The 10,000-nt window shown below is 30.8% G+C and overlaps 1 protein-coding gene across 5 annotated transcripts in view; it reads left to right on the top strand.

Annotated features, from left to right (window-relative positions):
- LOC124952689 (probable serine/threonine-protein kinase mkcC) overlaps positions 1-10,000 on the top strand; it is a 69,365-nt gene that overhangs the window by 1,223 nt on the left and 58,142 nt on the right. For 4 of the 5 annotated variants that reach the window (XM_047502953.1, XM_047502946.1, XM_047502944.1 and 1 more), the window contains exon 1: positions 1,856-2,035. The gene's annotated coding sequence lies outside the window, so the exon portion shown is untranslated. Of the gene's footprint in view, positions 1-380; positions 422-624; positions 666-1,855; positions 2,036-10,000 lie in introns of those variants that run through there. The other variant, XM_047502945.1, reaches the window with a different exon arrangement.

Below are 10,000 nucleotides of genomic sequence, written 5' to 3'. Positions count from 1 at the left end.
GATCGAGAAGATCGAGTGGGCGATTCTCGTCCTATTATTTACGATCGATTCAAGAATAATGGGGATAAGAGATCGAGAGAAAGCAATTTACATTTCTCTTCTTCTTCTTCTTCTTCTTCTTTTTTTTTTCTTTTTTCTTTTCTTTTTCTTGTTATTTTTCTTTCTTTATTATTATTTTTTCTTTACTATATTCTTATTCTCATCTTCATTATCAATTAAAATTTGACCGATGAATTTTATCGCAAGCGAAATTTTATATTGATATAAAGTAATTACGATCTGGTGATCATGAAAAAAAAAAAAAAAGTTTTAGTTATATATTTCTTTCTTTTTCTTTTTTTTTTTTTTTTTTTTTTTTTTTTTCTTCTCTATTTTTCCAGATATTCGAGCAAAACATTTTGGTTTTAAATTGTGGTGAAACGTGAGTATATATGTTTTGTAAAATTTAATTTCCCTTTTTTCACCTTTTACTATAATATTATTTTTTTTTTCCCCCACCTGTAATATTGATATAAAGTAATTACGATCTGGTGATCATGAAAAAAAAAAAAAAAACGTTTTAGTTATATATTTCTTTCTTTTTCTTTTTTTTTCTTTTTTTTTTTTCCTTCTCTATTTTTCCAGATATTCGAGCAAAACATTTTGGTTTTAAATTGTGGTGAAACGTGAGTATATATATTTTGTAAAATTTAATTTCCCTTTCTCCACCTTTTACTATAATATTATTATTTTTTTTTCCCCCACCTGTAACGACAAATTCGAGAAAAAAAAAAAGAAGCGCAAAAAAATATATTTATCATTGAAAAATTAATTCTCATAGAGATTGACAAAAAAAATATTTAACGAACGGCATATTAACTGCATACATATGCATGTGATTTAAGTGTTTCAAAGAGACGTAGAAACGTAATATAATAATCAGCGGATAGATCTGCATATCTACATAAAATATTTCCTTACATGAAGTGTTTATCTTCAAGGTAAACAATAGCGTAAAACTTACCAATGCCAATGTACATAAATTTGCGATAAGAAATTTTGAAATGGAAGAAGAAAAATGTTTTTGTGAAAAATCGATAATGGCCGGCCATTGATGTTAAGGAAATAAGTTTCTTTTTTTTTCTCTTTTTTTTTTTTTTTTTTTTTTTTTTTTTAAATTCAGCACGAATAAATAAAAACAAAAGAGACAGAGACAGAGAGAGAGAGAGAGATCAGTGAAAAAGTTTTTTTTTTTTTTTTTTTTTTTTTAATTAAATAAATAAATAAGTAAAAACGAACAAGCAAGCAAGTACTTATTACTTGCACGAGAAGCTGTGATATGAACGAGGGTGGTGGTAGGTTTTTGAGGGTGGTGGGGATGAGTGTACCTACATAACATTTAGGAGGAGAGGGAAAAGGAAGAAGCAAGCCAGTCAGTCGACCGAGCGACACGGGCGCGGACGGTCGGTCGGCGGTTTGTTTTCCTTTCTCTCTTTCTCTCTCTCTCTTTCTATCTATTAATCTCTCTCTCTTTCTCTCTCTTTCTCTTTCACTCTGTTTCTCTCGCTCTCGTTCTTGTTCTCGTCTTTGCTCATTCTCTCTTGCTCGCTCTTGCACTCTCTTTATCTCATTCTCTCTCTCTCTCTCTCTGTGTGCGTGTGCATGTGTGTGTGTGTATGTGTACGTGTTCTTTTTCTTTTCGATTTTACATAAACATACGCATATACGCACATAATAAACACAGAGAGTACGAAGAGAGAGATAGAGAGAGATAGAGAGGGAGAAAGAAATAATAAAGAAACGAGAGAGATACATACGTGGATTACTGCGAGAGAAAAAAGAAGAAAATAAAGAAAGGAGAGAGAAAAAACAAACAAAAAAAAAACGAATAGATAAACAGACAGACAGATAGATAGATAGATAGATAGATAGACAGATAGATAGATAGAAAAGTTATGCGAAGAAGAAAAGGGGAAGGATCTCTTCCTGGATGAAGAAATTTCATTCTTCGAGATCTCATTGGAGGACACCACAAATATCCCTTCGATAACCTTCGGTAGGTCGTCCTTCATTTCTACGATTTCTTTCATTCTTTTTCTCTTTAACATTTTTTTTTTTTTCTATCAATTTTGCGTCACTATTATTATTATTATTATTATTATTATTATTATTATTATTATTATTATTATTATTAAAATGTGAAAGATACATGCATATATCTTTCGAATTTAACACGAGGTACAACTAACGTAGGGAAACAATGATTTAGATGTTCTTTTTGGATTTTCTCCAAAAGTTAATAAAATAAGACGAATATATACATACGTATATTTTTCTATTTTGTGTTCTATATATGTCTGTGTATGTGTATATATATATATATATATATACGCGTACGTGAATATGTGCGAAAGAGAAAGAGAGTCTTTCACCCCGTTCTAACATCTATAGTTAGTAAATAAATATGTAATAATACGTAAGTATAAGACGAATAGAAAGCATGTTGTTGCTTCGACCACGCGGTGGATCGACATTACTTTCGAGATATCGATCGAACATATATATATATATATATCTTTCCTCGTGGCTAGTTTTCAATTATTTCGTCGTTAGTCGAGACTAACAATTTTCTTATTATATTGTGTGTTTGTACGATATGATGGAATAATGTGAATGATAAAGTTATATAGAGTAATAACGATTATTTTGTTTTTGTTTTTTTTTGTTTTTTTTTTTTTTTTTTTTCATATTATTGATCGGTTTTGATGTCAACGTTCTCGTATAGATTTCAATTTTATATCTTACGATATTCAATTTGATATTATGATTAGAACGATCGATCTCTTTAGCCGATTTTGTTTCTTTTCTTTATTTCCCCTCACCCCCCCCCTCCTCTCTCTCTCTCTCTCTCTCTCTCTCTTTTTTTTCTCTTTTCCTTTTTCGCTGCATCGTGTATCTTCGATCCGACCTGTGTATGTAGTACTATTTAAAGAACGTTTGAGAAATGCGATCAATACGAAGATATTCGTAAATCAATGTTGTTGATTTCATAGAAAATGCTTGACTATATTTATTTTCGCGACTTTTCGCATTATCTTTCATTTACTTCCACGATATAACGTTTTCTAAGGAAACATTTTCTTTTTCTTCTTTATTAAAATCTAATCGTTTTATCTAATCGTTCTTAAATTTCTTTACGTTTTAAGATCTAAAATCGTAAATGATTCTATAAAGTAAATCGATCGATCGATCGATCCTTTGATATGTATATATATATATATATATATGATATATGTGCAATGAAACTTACAGTATTATTATACATCGTTAGACGAACCATTAGATATCTATGTAAGTAACGTATCTACTTTATGCGTTTCTCGTTGTTTTTTTTACTTTTTATCATAGTTATTATTAACGTCATCGATGTCGTCATCATTCATTATTATTAGTATTATTATTATTATTGTTATTGCATGTAAGAACAAACGAGATAACTAATTGCTCTTTTAATATGGAACGGTTTTTCATTACTATGTATAATGAACATTATAAACAAGAATTAATTCAGGTTTTCTCTCTCTCTCTCTCTCTCTCTCTCTTTCTAAATCTCGTTTGTCATTGTTCGTCGAAAAGAAAAAAAGAAAAAAAAAAAAAAATGAAAAGAGAGCAAAAAAAATGTTTTCCCTCGTCGTATGAAAACATGAATGGTAACAATGATAACGATGATACATCTTTATATACACACATACATATATATGTATGTACGTATATACATATGTGTATACATAAATCTTGTACTTGTCTGAAACAAGACATCGTGAAATTATCTTATGAATAATATATGGAGTTTCATCGTATGTTAATTACATACGATAGACTATGCTTCTCTACAATATTGTTTTTATTTTTGGCACTATTTTATACTTACGTATATATAGGTATATATATATGTATATATATATATATACACACATACACACGTACGTATATACATATACGCGTACTCCTACTCAAAGCTGTTACGCTGACATGGGTGCAGGATTCGCATAATGGAACATCTCGTGTTATCTCGTTGTCACTGTTAGAGGTCGTCATTTAAATATCCGCACTCTTATATGATCTTTCTGTGTACCACTTTTTCGTCATCCATTACGTACGTATTTATATACATATATACGTATACATTATACGTCATTGAGAGAGAGGAAAAAAAAAAGTACGTAGGAGCTTCTGTAATTATTTTCGTAGTACGATCGATCTACTAGTGTAACTTTTTTTATTCTCTCTTTTTGTCTCTTTTATTTGTCTCTCTCTCTCTCTCTCTCTCTCTCGCTCTCTCTCTTTCTCTTTTCTCTTTTTCTTTTCTTTTTTTTTTTCTTTTAACTCTTTAAGGTTCACTTTTTTTCTTTGTTACATTTTTTTTTTTTTTTTTTTTTTTTTTCTACTCACTCAGAAAATAATTATTACAACGCACGATTCATCGTGAAACGCCGATAAAGAGGTCCTCTCTCAAGCGTGCAATTTGCAAATTTGAAACGTGATATTGAATTTGTTTTTTAAATTTGTCATTGGACCAATCGAATATATGTAATATTTTCGTTTTTTTTTTCATTGTTCCGTTTTATTTTGTTTTTCATTCTCGCTTATTCTTTATTTTCTTTCGGTCACTGCCGAAATTTTAATCGATCGATATTGAACGTTTAAACGCGATTTATTGTACGCATTCATTTTTTCAATGTTTTTCTTTTTTTTTTCTTTTTCGTTTCACTTTTCTTCCCTTTTTTCAAATTATCTCTCCACAAAAATTTTAACTGTTATCGTTCGAGAGTTTTAATAAAATAACGTAAAATCGGACTTGCCGTTTACGTTCGATCGCGTTCACGCGAAGAGAAAGAAAAAAGCAAAAAAAAAAAAATTAGAAAGAGAAAGGAATAAAAAAAGGAGGAAGAAAGAAAGAAAGAAAGAAAGAAAGAAAGAAAGGAAAGGAAAAAAGCAAAGAAAGGAAAACTATGTCGTAGTTTATTCGACGCGTACGTATATACATACAAAAATATATAGGCTTTATACATTATACATAGATCTCGATGCACATAGGTGCTTTAGTTTCGTTATTTCTCATAATTCACCAGCACCTCCCTTTTAAATCGTTTGATCTTCCATTTTATATACACGTTGGACCTTGACTCATCTAAAAGAACCTTGTGCCTAATTTTTTTTTTGTTCGCGTATTAATCAAGAGAACAACAAATTCGTTTTCAGAGTCTCCTTCGTCCTTTTTTCTTTTCTTCCTTTTTTTCTTTTTTTTTTTTTTTCTCTTTTTCTTTTTTTTCTTCTTCTTCCCTTTTCCTTTATCAAGATCGTACATACGTACACATTATATATCATACATTACGAAATTTTTAAACTATATACCAATGGACTTTCTTCATTTACGAATAAGAGAATAAAGGAGAAGAGATAGGATGTGTTATGAAATGTATAAAAAAGAAAAAAAAAGAAAAAAAAAAAAAAGAAAAAGAAAGAAAGAATTTTATTAAAATCTTACATTATCGATACCATTGTCGACCTTGAAAATTCTTCTGCTCAAGTTCATGTATAATAGTTCATTATATTCTCATGATCTGTAAATTTAATCGCTTAAAAAGTTGTTGGAAAATGAGTTGGCATTCTCTCTCTCTCTCTTTTTATCGTCAATGTTTAAAAAAGAAATAGAAAGATATTTCGACGAGTCACGCGCAGAACCTCCGCGTCGTGCGTTTTATCGCAACGTCGCCATCGGATACTACTTTTATTTGCAAGGAAAAAAAAAAAAAAGGAGAACAAAAGAAAAAAAATCTTGTTAACGAGGGAAGCAAAAGAGAGAGAGAGAGAGAGAGAGAGAGAGAGAGAGAGAGAGAGAGAGAGAGAGAGAGACAGAGAGAGAGGGAGAGAGAGAGGACATGGGAGAATTATACTAATCGATCAATTTTATAAAGAGAACAAGAGAATCATCCGATATGTGAAAAATCAATGTTCATTTATCACTACCACGATAATGTTTTATAAAATCATGTTTCCAACGTAATACACACACACACATGCACACACACACACACACACATATACATACATACGCGCATACGTACACATGCATATGAGAGTATGTACAGGTTGTTTCGTTTTAAAACTTGATCGTATAAAAAAGAAATTTCATTTTTTTTTTTCCTTTTAAATAATTGAAAAATTATCTTAAGATCTAATCAAGGGAAATGTGATCGTTCAATTTTTCTAACATAAAATTCATTACTTTTAATAAATTAAAATAACAATTATTTTCTAACAAGAGGGAAAGCTTTTTAAAGAATTTTTCAACAATTAAATGTATCATCCTGTATATATACATGTGTGTGTATATAGATGAAAATAGATAGTAGTAATCTCGGTAGCGAGAGAAAGAGAGAGCGAGAGCGAGAGAGAGAGAGAGAGAGAGAGAGAACAATATGCCGAGCTTTTATTTATCCCGCGAGCATACTCGAAGTTAATGAAAGCGTACACGAGTGTCCTGTTAACTTGTTCTGAAACGGGTACGTGCGTTTCCGCACAATTTTCCGGTTTATCAGCGACTCATTAAATCTTTCACTCAATTCTCCATTATTCCTACTCTCTCTCTCTCTCTCTCTCTCTCTCTCTCTCTCTCTCCCTCTCTCTCTCTCCTCTTTTACTTTATATATATATATATATATATATATATATATATATATATATATATTGCCACTCGACTGTCTAATCACTTGACCTTTCAACATATACACACATGCACCCACATGTATACAGAGACACGATGACCTTATCGAAACGTGTCTGACCTTGCAAACAAGCGCAGTTCTTCTCGGCGTCGTTGGGAATTCAGTCTCATTCTTTTCTCTTCTTCCTTCCTTCCTTCCTTCCTTTCTTGTTTTCTTGTTTTCTTTTTCTTCCTCTCTCTCTTTTCTTTCTTCCTATTTACTTCGTTCAGTTATATCTCTACGAAAGAGCCATTAACCTTCCGTTGTTGCTCGTAACAACATATTACCTATGTTCGTGCATACATACGTATATACATAAGCATATTTACTTACCTATGTATTGTATAATATATATATATATACATATATATATATACATACATATATATATATATATATATACTCTTTTCATATATGTTTCTTCTTTCTCATTTTGTCACTTCTTATTTTTCTTTGTACTTTTCTTTTTATTTTTCTTTTTCTTCATTTCAGTCACTTCTTCTATTCTTCCTTCATATATAGTTGTCTCCTATCTCTTTCTTTTTATCTATGGTTTTTTTTTCTTCTTTTTTTCTCTCTCTCTCTCTCTCTCTCTCTCTCTTTTTCTCTTTTTCGTTTGACATTTGCCACGACAATGGACTCGCTTGGCTGACGTAATTCATTGATAATTGACGAGCCCGTTGTTGTTTCGATCACCGAGAGAAGTTACGCGAGGACTCTTACTATTTACGCTTACGAGATACTCCATTTGTTTCTTCTTTTTTATTTTTTATTTTCTTTTTTGTCTTTCTTTCTTTGTATATCTTCTTCGACATCGCGTTTCACTTTGTTCTCTTTCTCTTTCTTTTTATTTTCTCGTTTTAATTCGTTTCCTCCTTTCCTTCTTCTTTCTCTTATCTTCGATTATCATTGAAAGCAAAAAAATATTTTAATCGATGATAAAACTTTTCTCTATTGTTAACGAGATCATGCGAAATCACGTGAACGTAAGTATACAAGTAATTTATTTAAGTACTTGTCAAATTACTTGATACGTTCATACTTTCATTGAATTTATTTTGAAGGAAATTTTTTTCCCTTCCTTTTTTTTTTTTCTTTTTATCAACAATCATTCATCCGAAGGACGAAGTAACGAGAACAAAAGTGTAGAACCGTCGATGTATCGTTGAAACGGTAAACATAAAATGTTCTCCTTTATGCTCGTAAATTTTTAATACGATAATTTTAAATAACTCCACTCGTTCCATTATCACGCTCGTTTCGTTTCTTCAAAATGTTCGCGAACTTTGAGGTATTACCGAGTATCGTAATTTACGGCTCGTTCGTTTTCTTTTTACAATCGATTAAAATATATTTCAACGTATTATAACGTAGAACCGAACGAAATAATAATTTATCTTTGAAAAACTCATTGAGAGAAGATATTTCCTCTTTTTATTTTTTTTTTTTATTTTTTACGTGGTTTTTATTTCTATTAATTTATTTACTTATTTATGTATTTATTTATTTATTTATTTATTCATTCGAAAATACTTTTAATACGAGAAAAAAATCGGGAAAAAAATCTAAGAGAATATTGATTATGATATTTACGAGAGTATGGTTAGAAAAGGGGAGGAAAAAAAGTTAAAAATTGTAGGAAAAAAGGAAAAAGGGAATAAAGTGTAATGCACTTATCACGAGACTTTATAATCGTACGTGTACGTCGTCGTAATGAAATCAAAAGAAAAGAGAAAAAAGAAATGATTAAGTGGAAGGAAAAAAGAAAAATCTCAAGAAAGAAAAAAAGAAAGAAAGAAAGAAAACGCGGTCGCGCTTAAGACGCAAGAAATATAATAGTTGACGAAATTTTAGGTCGACGAAAGTTTTTTTCTTTTCTTTTTATTTCTTTTTCTTTTTTTTTTTTTTTTTTTAATATCAAGATTTGCCGAAAAACCTTAAGAGGATATACGACGTACGATTGTCGACGTTTTGCGAAGGCTTCATTAAAAATTCGTAAGAATAATAGTAATAATAATAATAATAATAATAGTAGTAGTAGTCAAGCTGCATATATAAAGTATACTATACTTTATTTGCATAAGTAAATAGATCGAACTAACGAAAAAAAAAAAAAGAGGTTTAAAATGAAAAGTTCAAAGGGTTAACAAAATCAAAAACCAGAGATATTGGAGAGATATCGATGAAAATTTCATATCAAAGTAATTTCAAATGATTCGAGTTAAATGATAATCCCAAATCTTTGGAAACCTTCGAACCCTCCCTATATAGTATATAGGAAAGGGAAGTGAAAGTTTTTCTTTGATTTTTTTTTCATTTTTCTTTTTCTTTTCGTGCTATTTAAAAATATCCAGTTTTTCGTTCGGTGACTTCGAATGAGATGTCTTAGGAAAATCGATAAACTTGGCCGCGTCAAGGACAACGTTTTCCGCACTTTCATCTCATCTCATCTCATATCTCTCTCTCTCTCCCTCCCTCTCTCTCTCTCTCTCTCTCTCTCTCTCTCTTTCTGTCTGTCTCTTTTTTTCCTTCTTTATATACACATTTTCAGGTTCGCGTCGGAGTGTTGAGGTCATCCTTCTTAAAATCATATAACCCGTGTTAGTTCTAGCTTAATACTTTCTTTTGATAAAGAAAGAAAGAAAGAGAGAGAGAGAGAGGAGGAGGAGGTAGGCTGGGGGTGGTAGGGAGGAAGACAAAGTGGTAGAAAAAAAAATAAGAGAAAGGTAGTGGCCTTATATGAGTGCGCCGATAGAAAATATTTAAAGTAAGTAAGTAAGTAAGTAAGTACGTGCGTTGAATACGTTTTATCGAAAATTGAAGGCACACGATTCCATGGAGGAATAGTGTTTAATTTCCAAACAACGTTAGATATGTACATACATAAACAGATATACATATATACGTATGCATAAACATAGAGATAGCCAACATTTGTTTCCACGTGCAGGAGACTCTCGATCACGATAATGTTTTCACAGGCGCATGGATGGATTGTTTTACCCTTGCGCACAGATATCTATCTACTTGTATCTTGTCAACATTTGCGCGTATCAACGTAATTACAACTATCTCAACCAACGAATTGGAGAAGAGGATCGTTGTGATTATTTTGCGCGGGAAAATCCATGTTACCTGGGCTATCGTAACATAATATATATATATATATATATATATATATATGATGGAATTGTACATAAGCAAGCCCTATCAAATTTCGATCATTTCCAAGTATGATATTTTAGTTACAGTAT

This window comes from Vespa velutina, chromosome 10 (genome assembly GCF_912470025.1).
Source record: "Vespa velutina chromosome 10, iVesVel2.1, whole genome shotgun sequence".
NCBI classification, from domain to species: Eukaryota; Metazoa; Arthropoda; class Insecta; order Hymenoptera; family Vespidae; genus Vespa; species Vespa velutina.
This window is presented reverse-complemented; position numbering and strand designations above follow the sequence as displayed.